Source organism: Mauremys reevesii, linkage group 1, assembly GCF_016161935.1.
Source record: "Mauremys reevesii isolate NIE-2019 linkage group 1, ASM1616193v1, whole genome shotgun sequence".
NCBI lineage: Eukaryota > Metazoa > Chordata > Testudines > Geoemydidae > Mauremys > Mauremys reevesii.
In genome coordinates, this window is record NC_052623.1 from 1,073,640 (window position 1) to 1,090,477 (window position 16,838).

At 65.1% G+C, this 16,838-nt stretch overlaps 2 protein-coding genes across 5 annotated transcripts in view; one reads left to right on the forward strand and one right to left on the reverse strand.

The window, feature by feature from the left end:
* The window catches only part of CNGA4 (cyclic nucleotide gated channel subunit alpha 4), a 34,237-nt gene that overhangs the window by 15,985 nt on the left and 1,414 nt on the right, over positions 1-16,838 (reverse strand). The window lies entirely within an intron of this gene.
* The window catches only part of FHIP1B (FHF complex subunit HOOK interacting protein 1B), a 42,193-nt gene continuing 35,067 nt past the window's right edge, over positions 9,713-16,838 (forward strand). Inside the window, exons 1-2 of one of the 4 annotated variants that reach the window (XM_039520020.1) lie at positions 9,713-9,785; positions 10,125-10,169. The gene's annotated coding sequence lies outside the window, so the exon portion shown is untranslated. Of the gene's footprint in view, positions 9,812-10,124; positions 10,170-10,885; positions 11,085-16,838 lie in introns of those variants that run through there. The other 3 variants (XM_039520022.1, XM_039520021.1, XM_039520024.1) reach the window with 3 other exon arrangements.

Sequence of the window (16,838 nt, forward strand, 5' to 3'; positions counted from 1 at the left end):
AGTAGCCATTCTGAGGCAAGTGGGGATAGCGTGGTGGCGGGGGTTCCCCTGAGAGGGGGAGACCCAGTTAGAGTAAAAGGGGCACCGGGTCCAGGGAGGGACACGGGGCTGAGAGTAAAGCAGGTGGATCACCAGCCTGCAGAGGGCGCTCCGGACTGGAAAAAGAGCTAAATTGCGGAGTAACCAGTAGGAGGCGCCGCAGGGGTGAGTCCAACCGTTTACACAGACATATAGAAAAACATAAACTCTTGAGCAATAGTCAACATGGTTTCTGTAAAGGGAAATCGTGTCTTACTAATCTATTAGAGTTCTTTGAAGGGGTCAACAAACATGTGGACAAGGGGGATCCAGTGGACATAGTGTACTTAGATTTCCAGAAAGCCTTTGACAAGGTCCCTCACCAAAGGCTCTTACGTAAATTAAGCTGTCATGGGATAAAAGGGAAGGTCCTTTCATGGACTGAGAACTGGTTAAAGGACAGGGAACAAAGGGTAGGAATTAATGGTAAATTCTCAGAATGGAGAGGGGTAACTAGTGGTGTTCCCCAAGGGTCAGTCCTAGGACCAATCCTATTCAATTTATTCATAAATGATCTGGAGAAAGGGGTAAACAGTGAGGTGGCAAAGTTTGCAGACGATACTAAACTGCTCAAGATAGTTAAGACCAAAGCAGATTGTGAAGAACTTCAAAAAGATCTCACAAAACTAAGTGATTGGGCAACAAAATGGCAAATGAAATTTAATGTAGATAAATGTAAAGTAATGCACATTGGAAAAAATAACCCCAATTATACATACAATATGATGGGGGCTAATTTAGCTACAACGAGTCAGGAAAAAGATCTTGGAGTCATCGTGGATAGTTCTCTGAAGATGTCCACGCAGTGTGCAGAGGCGGTCAAAAAAGCAAACAGGATGTTAGGAATCATTAAAAAGGGGATAGAGAATAAGACTGAGAATATATTATTGCCCTTATATAAATCCATGGTACGCCCACATCTCAAATACTGTGTACAGATGTGGTCTCCTCACCTCAAAAAAGATATTCTAGCACTAGAAAAGGTTCAGAAAAGGGCAACTAAAATGATTAGGGGTTTGGAGAGGGTCCCATACGAGGAAAGATGAAAGAGGCTAGGACTCTTCAGCTTGGAAAAGAGGAGACTAAGGGGGGATATGATAGAGGTCTATAAAATCATGAGTGATGTTGAGAAAGTGGATAAGGAAAAGTTATTTACTTATTCCCATAATACAAGAACTAGGGGTCACCAAATGAAATTAATAGGCAGCAGGTTTAAAACAAATAAAAGGAAGTTCTTCTTCACGCAGCGCACAGTCAACTTGTGGAACTCCTTACCTGAGGAGGTTGTGAAGGCTAGGACTATAACAGGGTTTAAAAGGGGACTGGATAAATTCATGGTGGCTAAGTCCATAAATGGCTATTAGCCAGGATGGGTAAGAATGGTGTCCCTAGCCTCTGTTCGTCAGAGGATGGAGATGGATGGCAGGAGAGAGATCACTTGATCATTGCCTGTTAGGTTCACTCCCCCTGGGGCACCTGGGATTGGCCGCTGTCGGTAGACAGATACTGGGCTAGATGGACCTTTGCTCTGACCCGGTATGGCCGCTGTTATGTTCTTATTAAGAACAGTCCCACTTTGTCACATGTGTGGGAAGGTTTATGCGGCCCGGGCTCTTTTGCCACCCCAATACCCCTGGGGTTCAAACTGAGACCGGGTCTGCTCCCAGCACTCAGGTCTGGAGGGCTGTGATTCAGGGTCTCTTGGTTAAGAGCCCCCAGCTTGGCCTTGGCCACCCTCTGACCGGGCGTCTCTGTCCCCAGCAGCTCGGCATCAGCCCCTGGCATTTCATGCAGCCACGCCGGAGGAGACTGTGCCTTTGGGGGTATCTAGTTAAAGGTTTTTGAAATGATTCCCAATCAGCAGGCACATTTTTTCCGGTAAAATACTTCCTCCTAGCTGAGGTGTGTGTGTTTGTTACAGTTTACACAGCAAAGCGCCGCCCAAATAGACCCAGCTGCAGCTTTCTAAGGGCCTGCACCACGGCCAGGCCTTTCTTCTCTGAGGCCGCAGAGTTCTGCTCCCGGGGCAGCAGTTCCTTACGTTGTACTTACAGTGCTGCACAGGGTCTTTTCAGGGGGAATAAGGGAAAGCGCCACATTTATTAGTAATACAGGAGTCAATCCACACTCTGTCATATGAATATGATACATTACACCCACACGCACACACGCACACACGCACACACGCACACACACACACACACACACACACCACACCCCCTGTCTTGTTGTTATTACTGTAACCCTTCTGCCCCTCTGAGTTGGCAGCAACAAGGTACCCAGGGCTTCCGTTTCAATGACACAATGCAAAACCGGCTCGAGCCCCCACCCAGTGACCTGGGACAATTACATACCCCCCCAGGCGCCTCTAGGAGGCAACACTTCCCCTCTCGCAAGCACAGAGTCCGAGAGTAGCAAAACCCTTTTAATAAAGGAGGGAAACAATGTGGCATCATGTTGGGGAAACACCACAAACAGGATTCATAACACAAACCATGAGCAAAAGACCCACCAAGTAAGGTTTGGCAGTGTCCTGTTCCCCTCAGGGTCTTAAGTCCAATCACCCCAAAGTCCAACAACCCAAAAGTCTCTGTCCCTGGTCAGTGCTGCCCCAGAGTTCAAAAGTTTATCTGCAGAGTTTTACCCCCCCAGCCTGGGTGGAAAGGGGGTGTGTGTGTAAATGGTGTGTTAAGGGGCACCTTACGTGGGCCGGGGCTGACTGCCCCGCCTCTCCATGGAGTTCTGCTGCAGCCTTCACCATGACCAGCTCCGCTCCACCAGGTGTACTGCTCCTCCAGCCAACCCATGAGTCGCTCCAACCATCCTGCAAACTGCTCGCTCCACCAGCCACTCCTCCAGCCGACCCAGTCCAGCTGTCCCCGCAAATTGCTCAGCTCCGCTCCCTGTTCCGTGGGCCGCTCCAACCGTGCTGCAAACTGCTCCGCTCTGCCAGCCGCTTAGCGATCGATCTTCAGGCTCCCCCACTAGTTAACACAGCACTGAGTGATCTCAGCTCAGTAAGCTCAGCTCTTCTAGTGAGTTCAGCTCTTAGCAGGGGAGCCCCAGTGCTGGTGCACCATTGGCCTAAAGTAAATTCAGCTCAGCAGCCTCTAGCTAGACTCCTAATGGAACCAAAATTAGCTCTGCTCTTCAACAGTGGAGAAAGGAGAAGATGCAATTGGTGATCCAGGCCCTTGAAAGGGGCTCATACCATCAGATACACACACCAGTCCCCAGCCTCTCTCTCTGTTCACTGGGTTTTGGCACCCATGTCCCTTGTCTAGCGAGTGCTACTTAGTTGAGGGTGAGACCCTCTGACATAAAACAGTCTCATAGTCCCTCATTCACATAATCAGGGTAACACCACTTTATTCCTCCTGCCCCTATAACAGAGAAACTGGGGATCCCACAGCTGTCAAAGTGACCATTTGGGGCTGCTGTGGGCTATGCCAGGCGGGGTGCGGGTGCCTATGCAAACAAGATCAGCCCCCTAAGTTCTTTTCCACACTCGCCACAATTCACCACCAGACGTCAGGGCAGAGCTCCTCCTGACTCTGCTCACATCACCAGCTAGTTGCTCCTGTTAACTGCACTGGTTAGATGGGGGAGGGGTGGAACCAGGCTTCTGCCGATCCGGATTGATGCTCCACGTTGACAAGATGAGACCCGGGGTCCTCTGCAAGACACCTCACCTTTACAGCAACTTCCCTCTCATGTAAATCTGTACCAGCTTCAAAATCTGTGTCTGTGTCCATTGGTCCTTCGTGCTGCTTCTTTCTGGAGGTTGTCCCAATGCTGCACAGAGGGTGTTTCCAAGGGAAGGTGCTGGCTTCTAACCCCCAAGGCCGTCAGTGTGTCCACTCCTCTTTAGCGAGACCACTTGACACGTTTTATTGTCCTTGGGTCTGGCTTCCAGCCCCTCTCCGAGGGGTGCAGCTGGCTGGAGGTGCTGCCTTCCCACCTTCCTCATTCACACCTCGTTCATTCAACAGGGCCATTGATTAAAACGGGGGGAGATCTTATTCTGCTCCTACAGGGTCGGCTTTAGGAAGTGCAGGGCCCAATTCGAACAGTTTCCACGGGGCCCCGGCAGGGATGAATAAATAACACACATGTAAAAAAACATGTGGGACTTGTACTCACCGGGCGGTGCTCCGAGTCTACGGCAGCACTTCAGCGGCGGGTCCTTCACTCGCACTGAAGGAGCCGCCGCTGAAGTGCCGCCGAAGACCCAGAGCGCGGCCGGGTGAGTAAAAATGAAAAAGGCGCCTCTAGCCAGGGAAGGGATCTCACTGGGCGCGGGGCCCGATTCGGGGGAATTGGTGGAACAGGCCTAAGGCCGGCGCTGCTTAGGGGCGATAACATTATCCCAAGGCTCAGTGCAAAGTTCCTGTATCAAGGGCCTTGATAGGAAGTTGTGTGAAAACAGAGGCTACATATGGAAAGACAATGCAAGGTTATCTGAAGAGGCACAATACACAGTCATATCAAAGTGAGGAAAATGATACACAGTTCTGCGAAGATGCTTCATACAGAGATTTATCTACACTTGCTCAGGTACCCGATGGGGTGTCTCCCCCCCTCAGCATCGGCTTCCATCAGCCCCGCGCCCGGCCCCACGTCTGAGTGTGGCGAACTGGGAATGTTCTTAATGTTTGCTCTGAATACCGTGTTGGTGCCTCAGTGTCCCCTTTGCAGTTCTTAATATCCAGGTGGTGGGAGAAGGGGGTGTGATTGCTGCAGAGCAAGGGGCCAGTGCACCTAAATGCCTGACACGCTGTCTCCTAGCAACTGATGGCCTGGGCCCCCCCTCTGCAAAGGTGCCGGCTGAAGGTGTTGGAGACAAAGAGATCGGGGGGAAGTACGAGGGGGTGGGGAAGGAGCCGGGAAGTCCCAGGGGTTGGGGAAGAGTCAGTACCTGGGGAAGGGTCAGGGGCAGGGAGGTCAGTACCTGGGGAAGGGTCAGGGGTGGGGAAGGGTCAGTACCTGGGGCGAAGGGTCAGGGGTGGGGAGGGTCAGTACCTGGGGAAGGGTCAGGGGTGGGGAGGGTCAGTACCCGGAGGCGGGAAGGAAGTGCAGGGGCGGGGAAGGAGCCAGGGGCTGGAGTGGCGGGAAGTCCTGGGGAAATATCAGGGGAGGGTCAAAGGGCGGGGGTCAGTACCCGGGGAAGGAGCCGGGGAAGGGTCAGAGGGTGGGGATGGTCAGTACCCGTGGGAGGAAGTACCAGGGAGGGTCGGGGGAAGGGTCAGTACCCAGGAGGGAGGAGCCGGGGGGAAGGGTCAGGGGGCGGGGGAGAGTCAGTACCCAGGGGGGGAGCGGGAAGTGCAGGGGGCGGGGGGAAGGAGCCAGAGGGCTGGGGTGGGGGGAAGTCCCGGGAGGGTGGGGAAGGGTCAGTACCCGGCGGGGAAGTACACAGGGGCGGGGGTAGGGTCAGTACCTGGGAGGAGCCAGGGGAGGGTCAGTACCTGGGGAGGAGCCAGGGGAGGAAGTCCTGGGGAGGAGCCGGGGAGGGTGTGATGGAATAGGGACTGTCTGTATGGTTGATAGGTGAGAGCCAGGTCTGCAGCTGTAACATGAGCCTGGCCTGGGGGAGGGGAGGTCTCACCTCTGGCTGGAGGTAGACAAAAGGGAACGGGGGAGTGGAGGCATTCCTCGGTTTTGGGAGCTGGGAGGTGGGTTTCAGGGGATCCTAGGCTGGGATCCAAGCACCCTGAACCCCCAGAAAGGCCAGATTGAGGGGTCCTGGCTCTGAACACAAGCTGGGCTGTATCCTGTGTTCCTGTTGTTCAATAAACCTTCGGTTTTACTGGCTGGCGGAGAGTCACTGTGAGTTCAGGAAGAGGGGTGCAGGGCCTGACTCCCCCACACTTCGTGACAACGGGTCAGTACCTGGGGGGGAGGAGCCAGGGGGAGGGGGAAGTCCTGGGGAGGAGCCGGGGAGGGGTCAGTACCTGGGAGGAGCCAGGGGAGGGGTCAGTCCCGGGAGGAGCCGGGAGGAAGTCCCAGGGGAGGAGCTGGGGAGGGTCAGTACCCGGGGAGGAGCCGGGGAGTCCCGGGAGGAGCCGGGGCGGGGTCAGTTCCAGGGGAGGAGCTGGGAGTCCCGGGGAGGAGCCGGGGCGGGGTCAGTTCCGGGAGGAGCCGGGGAGTCCGGGGAGGGGCCTGGGAGGGTCAGTACCCGGGGAGGACCCAGGGGAGGATGTCCCGGGGAGGTCAGTACCCGGTGGGGAGGAGCCGGGGAGTCGGGGAAGGGCCGGGGGCGGGGTCAGTTCCCGGGAGGAGCCGGGGAGTCCCGGGAGGGGCCTGGGAGGGTCAGTACCCGGGAGGGAGGACCCGGGGAGGATGTCCCGGGAGGGGTCAGTACCCGGTGGGGAGGAGCCGGGGAGTCCCGGGGAGGGGCCGGGGCGGGGTCAGTTCCCGGGAGGAGCCAGGGGAGTCCGGGGAGGAGCCGGGGCGGGGTCAGTACCCGGGAGGGACCGGGGGAGTCCCGGGAGGGGCCTGGGGAGGGTCCGTACCCGGGAGAGGATGTCCCGGGGAGGGGTCAGTACCCGGGGAGGAGCCGGGAGTCCTGGGCAGGAGCCGGGCGGGGTCAGTTCCCGGGAGGAGCCGGGGGAGTCCGGGGATGTCCCAGGGGAGGGGTCAGTTCCGGGGAGGAGCCGGGGAGTCCCGGGGAGGGGCCTGGGGAGGTCAGTACCCGGGGAGGAGCCGGGGAGTCCCGGGAGGAGCCGGGGCGGGGTCAGTTCCCGGGGGAGGAGCCAGGGGAGTCCCGGGAGGGGCCTGGGGAGGTCAGTACCCGGGGAGGACCCGGGGAGGGGATGTCCCGGGGAGGGTCAGTACCCGGTGGGGAGGAGCCGGGAGTCCTGGGGAAGGGCCGGGGCGGGGTCAGTTCCCGGGGAGGAGCCGGGGAGTCCTGGGGAAGGGCCGGGGGCAGGGTCAGTACCCGGGAGGAGCCGGGGGAGTCGGGGAGTCCTGGGGGGGAGTCCCGGGGAGGAGCCGGGGCGGGGTCAGTACCGGGGCTGGAGTGGCGGGAAGTCCCGGGGAAATATCAGGGGAGGGTCAAAGGGCGGGGTCAGTACCCGGGGAAGGAGCCGGGAAGGGTCAGAGGGTGGGGATGGTCAGTACCCGTGGGAGGAAGTACCAGGGAGGGCCGGGGCAGGGGTCAGTTCCCGGGGAGGAGCCGGGAGTCCTGGGGAAGGGCCGGGGGGGTCAGTACACGGGGAGGAGCCGGAGGAGTCCGGGAGTCCCGGGGCGGGGTCAGTACCTGGGAGCCGGGAGGAGCCGGGGGCGGGGTCAGTACCTGGGAGTCCGGGAGGAGCCGGGGCGGGGTCAGTTCCCGGGGAGGGGCCGGGAGTCCTGGGAGGGGCCTGGGGAGGTCAGTACCCGGGGAGGGGATGTCCCGGGGAGGGGTCAGTACCCGGGAGGAGCCGGGGAGTCCTGGGGCAGGAGCCGGGGAGGTCAGTACCCGGTGGGGAGGAGCCGGGCAGGGAGTCCTGGGAGGAGCCGGGGGCCGGGTCAGTTCCCGGGGAGGAGCCGGGGGAGTCCCGGGAGGAGGAGCCTGGGGAGGGTCAGTACCTGGGAGGACCCGGGGAGGGGATGTCCCGGGGAGGGGTCAGTACCCGGTGGGGAGGAGCCGGGAGTCCTGGGGAAGGGCCGAGGCGGGTCAGTTCCCGGGAGGAGCCGGGGAGTCCTGGGGAAGGGCCGGGGGCGGGGTCAGTACCTGGGAGGAGCCGGGAGTCCTGGGGAGTCCGGGGCGGGGTCAGTACCTGGGAGTCCTGGGAGGAGCCGGGGCGGGGTCAGTACCCGGGGCTGGAGTGGCAGGAAGTCCTGGGGAAATATCAGGGGAGGGTCAAAGGGCGGGGGTCAGTACCTGGGAAGGAGCCGGGGAAGGGTCAGAGGGTGGGGATGGTCAGTACCCGTGGGAGGAAGTACCAGGAGGGGCCGGGGCGGGGTCAGTTCCCGGGGAGGAGCCGGGAGTCCTGGGGAAGGGCCGGGGCAGGGGTCAGTACACGGGGAGGAGCCGGAGGAGTCAGGGAGTCCTGGGGCGGGGTCAGTACCCGGGAGCCGGGAGGAGCCGGGGGCAGGGTCAGTACCGGGAGTCCTGGGGAGGAGCCGGGGGGGGGTCAGTTCCCGGGGGAGGGGCCGGGGGAGTCCCGGGAGGGGCCTGGGGAGGTCAGTACCCGGGGAGGGGATGTCCCGGGGAGGGGTCAGTACCCGGGAGGAGCCGGGGAGTCCTGGGGCAGGAGCCGGGGGAGGTCAGTACCCGGTGGGGAGGAGCCGGGCAGGGAGTCCCGGGGGAGGAGCCGGGTCAGTTCCCGGGGAGTAGCCGGGGAGTCCCGGGAGGAGGAGCCTGGGGAGGGTCAGTACCCGGGAGGAGGATGTCCTGGGAGGGGTCAGTACCCGGGGAGGAGCCGGGGGAGTTTCGGGGGCAGGAGCCGGGGAGGGGTCAGTACCCGGTGGGGAGGAGCCGGGCGGGGAGTCCGGGGAGGGCCTGGGGCGGGGTCAGTTCCCGGGGAGGAGCCGGGGAGTCCTGGGGGAGGGGCCTGGGGCGGGTCAGTTCCCGGGGAGGAGCCGGGGAGTCCCGGGGAGGGGCCTGGGGCAGGGTCAGTTCCCGGGGAGGGGCCGGGGAGTCCCGGGGAGGGGCCTGGGGAGGTCAGTACCCGGGGAGGGGATGTCCCGGGGAGGTCAGTACCCGGGGAGGAGCTGGGAGTCCGGGGGCAGGAGCCGGGGAGGGGTCAGTACCCGGTGGGGAGGAGCCGGGCAGGGAGTCCTGGGGAGGAGCCGGGGCGGGGTCAGTTCCCGGGGAGGAGCCGGGGAGTCGGGAGGAGGAGCCTGGGGAGGGTCAGTACCCGGGGAGGGGATGTCCCGGGAGGGGTCAGTACCCGGGGAGGAGCCGGGGAGTTTCAGGGGCAGGAGCCGGGAGGGGTCAGTACCCGGTGGGGAGGAGCCGGGCAGGGAGTCCCGGGAGGGCCTGGGGCGGGGTCAGTTCCCGGGGGAGGAGCCGGGAGTCCTGGGGGAGGGCCTGGGGGCGGGGTCAGTTCCCGGGGAGGAGCCGGGGAGTCCTGGGGAGGGGCCTGGGGCGGGGTCAGTTCCCGGGGAGGAGCTGGGGAGTCCTGGGAGGGGCCTGGGGCGGGGTCAGTTCCCGGGAGGAGGCGGGGAGTCCTGGGGAGGGGCCTGGGGCGGGGTCAGTTCCCGGGTGGAGGAGCGGGGGAGTCCCGGGAGGGGCCTGGGAGGGTCAGTTCCCGGGAGGAGCCGGGAGTCCTGGGGAGGGCCTGGGGCGGGGTCAGTTCCCGGGGGGGAGGAGGCGGGGGGGATAGTCCCGGGGGGAGGGGCCTGGGGGCGGGGTCAGTTCCCGGGGGGGAGGAGCCGGGGGGGGAGTCCCGGGGGGAGGGGCCTGGGGGCGGGGTCAGTTCCCGGGGTGGAGGAGCCGGCCCGGCCGGCCGCGGGGTCCCGCCTCTCGCGGGCTCCGCAGGACAAGGCGCGGCCGGGGGCGGGGCGGGGCGGGGCAGGGCCAGGCCGCCCCACGGGCAGGAATCCCCTCCCGTTCCCGGGCGGCCAATGAGCGGCTTCCTCATGGTTAATGCAGCAGCGAAGCCCCGCCCCCAGCGGCGGAGGGCGGGGCCGGGCGGCCACGCGGGGGGGTTCGGCGCGCCCCGTGCGTCGGTGGGAGGCGGTGGCAAGATGGCGGCGGCTGGAGGGGATGGGCCGGGCCGGTGAGGGAGAGACGGGGGGCAGCGCGGTGTGTGTGGGGCAGCACGGTGTGTGTGGGGCAGCACGGCTTGGGGGCTCTGCGGGGCAGCACAGTGGGGGCCGGGCCGGAGGGTTCCGGGGGCAGCGCGGTGTGTGTGGGGGGGGGCTGGGGGCTCAGGGGCCAGCGGTGTGTGTGTGGGGGCAGCGTGGGGGCTCTGCGGGGGCACCGCGGTGTGGGGGCAGCGTGGGGCTCTGCGGGGGCACCGCGGTGTGGGGTAGTACGGCAGGGGGCAGCGCGGTGCGGGGAGGGGCCGGGCTGGTTGTGTCTCGGATTCACTGGAGTTTCCCCCGTTTGTTCCCAGCCCTGGCGCTGCTCGGACATGAACCCGGGTCACCTCCGCTGCCAGGTAACCGCGGGGCGGGGCGGGGCGGGGCGGGGGAGGGGGCAGGGCAGGCGAGGGCCTGCCCAAGGGGGGGTGCGCACATGGCACCGGGGTGCGAGGGGCAGAGCTGGGGGGGCAGGTGGGTGCCTGGCCCAAGGGGGGGTGCGCATAGGGCACCGGGGTGCGAGGGGCAGAGCTGGGGGGCAGGTGGGTGCCTGGCCCAAGGGGGGGTGTGCATAGGGCACCGGGGTGCGTGGAGCAGAGCTGGGGGGCAGGTGGGTGCCTGGCCCAAGGGGGGGTGCGCATAGGGCACCGGGGTGCGAGGGGCAGAGCTGGGGGGCAGGTGGGTGCCTGGCCCAAGGGGGACCGCACATGGCACGGGGGTGCAAGGGGCAGAGCTGGGGGAACGCGATGGGGGGCAGGCGGTGGCATGGCCCAAGGGGGGGTGCACATAGGGCACCGGGGTGCGTGGAGCAGAGCTGGGGGGCAGGTGGGTGCCTGGCCCAAGGGGGACCGCACATGGCACGGGGGTGCGAGGGGCAGAGTTGGGGGGAACGCGATGGGGGGCAGGCGGTGGCATGGGCCAAGGGGGGGTGTAGATGGCACGGGGGGTAAGGGGTGCAGGCTCAGGGCTGTGGGATTGGCACGGGCTGGCTTTGTGCCCACTGCTCGAGGACTGGCACTGGCCTGGTACGAGGGGCTGGGGCAGCGGTGGGGCCGGGCAGCGGGCGGGCAGAGCGTGCTGGGGTAGGGGGACACCCCACTGGGTGACCGGTGGGGGAGGTGGGCAGCTGGCCCTCCCCCGAAGAGCCTCACCCACTTGGACTGGGGAGGCAGTGGCCCCACTTGGCGGCCTCCTGAAGACTGAAGATGGGGCGGCCCCACGGCAGGCCCCTGGAGAGCATGGCGGGGGAGGGGTTGGCCTAGAAGACTCCAAGGGTGAGTTGGGTGCTGTGTGGGGGTGGGGGCTGCTGAGGGGTGTTACAGGCCAAAGCCGGGCCCTGCTGCGCCGCCCAGTGACCAGGCTGCTGGCTCTAGCGTCACTCACTGCAGGACAAGGCGCGCCGGCTCTCTGCGGGTGTGGCTGGCACGGCGTATCTCACGCGGGCCCTGGGCCGGGCTCTCTGCGGGTGTGGCTGGCACGGCGTATCTCACGCGGGCCCTGGGCCGGGCTCTCTGCGGGTGTGGCTGGCACGGCGGGTGTGGCTGGCACGGTGTATCTCACGCAGGCCCTGGGCCGGGCTCTCTGCGGGTGTGGCTGGCACGGCGGGTGTGGCTGGCACGGCGTATCTCACGCAGGCTCTGGGCCGGGTGCAGGAGAAGGGGTCAGGCTCTCTGCGGGTGTGGCTGGCACGGCGTATCTCACGCCAGCCCTGGGCCAGGTGCAGGCGAAGGGGTCAGGCTCTCTGCGGGTGTGGCTGGCACAGCGTATCTCACGCAGGCCCTGGGCTGGGCACAGGGGAAGGGGTCAGGCTCTCTGCGGGTGTGGCTGGCACGGCGTATCTCACGCAGGCCCTGGGCTGGGCTCTCTGCGGGTGTGGCTGGTACGGCGTATCTCACGCGGGCCCTGGGCCAGGTTCTCCACGGGTGTGGCTGGCACGGTGGGTGTGGCTGGCACGGCGTATCTCATGCAGACCCATAGCCGGGCGCAGGGAAAGGGGCCAGGCTCTCTGCGGGTGTGGCTGGCACGGCGTATCTCACGCAGACCCTGGGCTGGGCTCAGGGGAAGGGGTCAGGCTCTCTGCGGGTGTGGCTGGCACGGCATATCTCACGCAGGCCCTGGGCTGGGCTCTCTGCGGGTGTGGCTGGTACGGCGTATCTCACGCGGGCCCTGGGCCAGGTTCTCCACGGGTGTGGCTGGCACGGTGGGTGTGGCTGGCACGGCGTATCTCATGCAGACCCATAGCCGGGCGCAGGGAAAGGGGCCAGGCTCTCAGCGGGTGTGGCTGGCACGGCGTATCTCACGCAGGCCCTGGGCTGGGCTCAGGGGAAGGGGCCAGGCTCTCTGTGGGTGTGGCTGGCACTGCGGGTGTGGCTGGCACGGCGTATCTCACGCAGGCTCTGGGCCGGGTGCAGGAGAAGGGGTCAGGCTCTCTGCGGGTGTGGCTGGCACGGCGGGTGTGGCTGGCACGGCATGTCTCACGCGGGCCCTGGGCTGTGCACAGGGGAAGGGGCCAGGCTCTCTGCGGGTGTGGCTGGCACTGCGGGTGTGGCTGGCACGGCGTATCTCACGCAGGCCCTGGGCTGGGCGCAGGGGAAGGGGCCAGGCTCTCTGTGGGTGTGGCTGGCACGGCGGGTGTGGCTGGCACGGCGTATCTCATGCAGACCCATAGCTGGGCGCAGGGAAAGGGGCCAGGCTCTCTGCGGGTGTGGCTGGCACGGCAGGTGTGGCTGGCACGGCGTATCTCACGCGGACCCTGGGCTGGGCACAGGGAAAGGGGCCAGGCTCTCTGCGGGTGTGGCTGGCACAGCGTATCTCACACCGGCCCTGGGCCAGGTGCAGGCGATGGGGCCTGGCTCTCTGAGGGTGTGGCTGGCACTGCGGGTGTGGCTGGCACGGCGTATCTCACGCAGGCCCTGGGCTGGGCTCAGGGAAGGGGCCAGGCTCTCTGCGGGTGTGGCTGGCACTGCGGTGTGGCTGGCAGCGTATCTCACGCAGGCTCTGGGCGGGTGCAGGAGAAGGGGTCAGGCTCTCTGCGGGTGTGGCTGGCACGGCGGGTGTGGCTGGCACTGCATGTCTCACGCGGGCCCTGGGCGGTGCTCAGGGGAAGGGGCCAGGCTCTCTGCGGGTGTGGCTGGCACTGCGGGTGTGGCTGGCACGGCGTATCTCACGCAGGCCCTGGGCGGGGCGCAGGGGAAGGGGCCAGGCTCTCTGTGGGTGTGGCTGGCACGGCGGGTGTGGCTGGCACGGCGTATCTCATGCAGACCCATAGCTGGGCGCAGGGAAAGGGGCCAGGCTCTCTGCGGGTGTGGCTGGCACGGCAGGTGTGGCTGGCACGGCGTATCTCACGCGGACCCTGGGCTGGGCACAGGGAAAGGGGCCAGGCTCTCTGCGGGTGTGGCTGGCACAGCGTATCTCACACCGGCCCTGGGCCAGGTGCAGGCGAAGGGGCCAGGCTCTCTGTGGGTGTGGCTGGCACTGCGGGTGTGGCTGGCACGGCGTATCTCACGCAGGCCCTGGGCTGGGCACAGGGGAAGGGGCCAGGCTCTCTGCGGGTGTGGCTGGCACTGCGGGTGTGGCTGGCACGGCGTATCTCACACCGGCCCTGGGCCAGGTGCAGGCGAAGGGGCCAGGCTCTCTGCGGGTGTGGCTGGCACGGCAGGTGTGGCTGGCACGGCGTATCTCACGCGGACCCTGGGCTGGGCACAGGGAAAGGGGCCAGGCTCTCTGCGGGTGTGGCTGGCACTGCGAGTGTGGCTGGCACGGCGTGTGTCACACCGGCCCTGGGCCAGGTGCAGGCGAAGGGGCCAGGCTCTCTGTGGGTGTGGCTGGCACTGCGGGTGTGGCTGGCACGGCGTATCTCACGCAGGCCCTGGGCTGGGCGCAGGGGAAGGGGCCAGGCTCTCTGCGGCTGTGGCTGGCACGGCGGGTGTGGCTGGCACGGCGTATCTCACGCGGACCCTGGGCTGGGCACAGGGAAAGGGGCCAGGCTCTCTGCGGGTGTGGCTGGCACAGCGTATCTCACACCGGCCCTGGGCCAGGTGCAGGCGAAGGGGCCAGGCTCTCTGCGGGTGTGGCTGGCACTGCGAGTGTGGCTGGCACGGCGTGTCTCACACCGGCCCTGGGCCAGGTGCAGGCGAAGGGGCCAGGCTCTCTGTGGGTGTGGCTGGCACGGCGGGTGTGGCTGGCACGGCGGGTGTGGCTGGCACGGCGTATCTCACGCAGGCCCTGGGCTGGGCGCAGGGGAAGGGGCCAGGCTCTCTGCGGCTGTGGCTGGCACGGCGGGTGTGGCTGGCACGGCGTGTCTCACGCGGGCCCTGGGCTGGGCGCAGGGGAAGGAGGCCAGCCTGGGATACCCCAGCGGCACGCCGTGTGGGCAGCGGTGGTTCTGCTTTGTGTGCCGTGTTCAGGGCTCTGGGCTTTCCTGTGAGAAATCCCCCAAGAATCTGAGGTGAAACTGCTCTGCCCTTTGTAGCTGCTAGGAGGCACCGTGGGCTCAGGTCTCTGTGGGGCCGCGCCGGCCTGGGCCCCTCGCTTTGCCGGCTCGCTCAGCGCGGTGCTTGTTCCTGGAGTGTCTCCTCTCCTGCCCGGTGACCTAGAACTGCATCGCGCCCCTGAAGATGCCATTGCTTGGCTAGATGACTGCACAAGCTCAGTCACTGGCTCACAGCTGCCTTTGTTGGGCTCCAGAGGCTGCCGCCGTGCCAGCAGCGCGCCGGGCCAGCAGCGTGCCGGGCCAGCGTTGTCTGCCTGGCCACTTGCAGATGTGAGGCGCTCTGTCTGGCAGGCCTCGGTGGAGGGGATCCCTTCTGCTGCCCCCCGGGAGCAGGCTTGGAGGGCTGGGGGAGAGCTCTGGCCATGCAGGGTGAGGGGTTCTCAGCCATTGGCACATGCCAGCCTGGTGCTGTATTGCCATCCAGCTCAAGCTCTCTGGCGGGTGAGTGTGTAGTGCTTGGCAGGAGCTGGGCATGGGCGGGGGCTCTGGCGGGGACTCGCTGGGCTCTGTGGCTCCCAGCCAGAGTGTCGCGCTGGTGGCCCAGTGCCTGCTGTCTCCTGGGCTCTGGGTTGCCAGTCTGCTGGGCCTGCTGTGGCGCCGCCTCATTGCCCTTCGAAGGCTCTGGGATGTGGGAGCCCTGGCTCCGGCCTGCAGCCGCTCCGAGTCTTTGCAGTTCCCACTGGGTCCCCTGAGTCCATGCCGCAAGGAAACGGCAGTGCCCGCCCTGCACCCCCTGCCACTCCTCTCAGCGGGCAGCTGAGCTCCGGGCTGGAGCGGTTTGCAGGAGGTCGGGTCTCCGGAGAGGGCCACAGGCTGGGCCAGAGACTCTTGAGCCCCCGGTGCTCTCAGGCGGATCCGGCGGGTCTGTTTTATTGAGCCTGTTAGTGGAATGAAACCCCAAAGGCCGTGCCCTCCTGCCCGCTGCCCTGGGGCTAGTTCAACCCTTCTGCTGGGCCCCGCGGGCGCGGCTGGTAGGCGTAGCACTGCGCGGCAGGAGCTCCGGGTGCCCCGCTGCAGAGTCGAGCTGCTGCAGAGCCGAGCTGCTCCAGGCCGTGCCGCCAGGAGGAGGCAGTTCCCAAGCGCAGCCGGGAGCAGCAGCCGCTCCCAGATCCCCTTGCTCGGTGGCTGCCAGGCAAGGCTTTGGCTGAGAGTGGTGAGGGGGGCTCACACCAGCCTGGGCCCCGCCGGCTCTGTCACGGAGGGTGGGGGGGGGACAAGGCCCTGCACCCCCGGCTCCCTGCGATTCACCAGGACTCTCAGCCAGCCAGTAAAGCAGAAGGTTTATTAGGCGACAGGAACACGGTCCCAGACAGGCCTTGCAGGCACAGATAACAGGATCCTCCCCAATTAGGTCCATCTTGGGATCCCAAGGGCACCACAGCCCCCTGGGCGGGTCAGAACCTCGTCTGCGCCTCCCTCCGTTCCCCAGCCAGCTCCCGAAAACTCCCTCTCTCCCCCCAGCGTCTCCTCTCCCAGCCTCTGTTCAGCTCCCTGGGCAGAGGTGTCACCTGGCCTCCAACCCCTTCCTGGGTTCTCACGTTACCTGCTCAGGTCTCCTCCCTCAAGGCCAGTCTCCCATCCCCCAGTGCAGATCGTCCTCCCAGGCCGACACCCCCCACTCAGCATTCACAGGCCACAGTAAGAACAGTCCCAGTTCGTCACATCTCTCCCCCCTTCGAGACCGAACTGAGCGGGGTCCCTCCAGCCAGTGACCTGGGGAAGTTGGAACCTACCCACGTTCCCAGGGACGCCCCAACATCCCTCCCATTCCTTGGGGAGAATTACCCCAGGCCCTTCCAGTTTCCCGCCCCCCTGTAGGTCGGGGGGACTCGAGGGCACTCGCAGTTTGCAGCTGGGAAGGCTTATGCAGCCCGTGCCCTTTTCCCACCCCAGTACCCCTGGGGTTCAAGCTGGGCAGGGGGCTTCTCCCCATGTTCCAGCCTGGGGGGCTGTGATTCGGGCTCTCTTGGTTCAGAGCCCCCATTTTGACCGTGGCCCCCCCCTCTGGAAAGGCTCCTCTGTGCTGGGCAAGGGCCCTGCAGCCATTTTCCCCTTGTCCCGGGCCTTCGCCACCCTCTGGCAGGGGGCACAGGAGCGGCAGTGCTGCCGGACATGGGGAAAGACCCCAGGCCAGTAAAAGCTCTGTAGCAGCCTCTGCTGGGTACGCCAGGCTCCCTGGTGCCCCGAGAGGGGGATGTCATGGGCCCGGCACAGCAGCTGGCGGCGATACTTCCGGGGAACCACCAGCTGCCTCCTGATCCCCCCTGACTCCATTTTCCCTGGGGGAGCCCATTCTCGGTACAGGAACCCCTTCTCCCACAGGAACCTTTTCCGGCCACCTACCCCTCCATGGTCTGTACCCCACTGAGGTTAGCCCGGTCCCTGAGCTTCCGCAAGGAGGGGTCTTTCTGCACCTCGGCCTGGAACTCACCGGCTGGGACAGGGATGGGGACCTGCTCTCTCTCACTGGCTGGGTCTGCAGCTGCAGCCTCCCTGAGCCGTGTCCCTGGGCGTTCCCTCCCCACCTGGTTAGGGT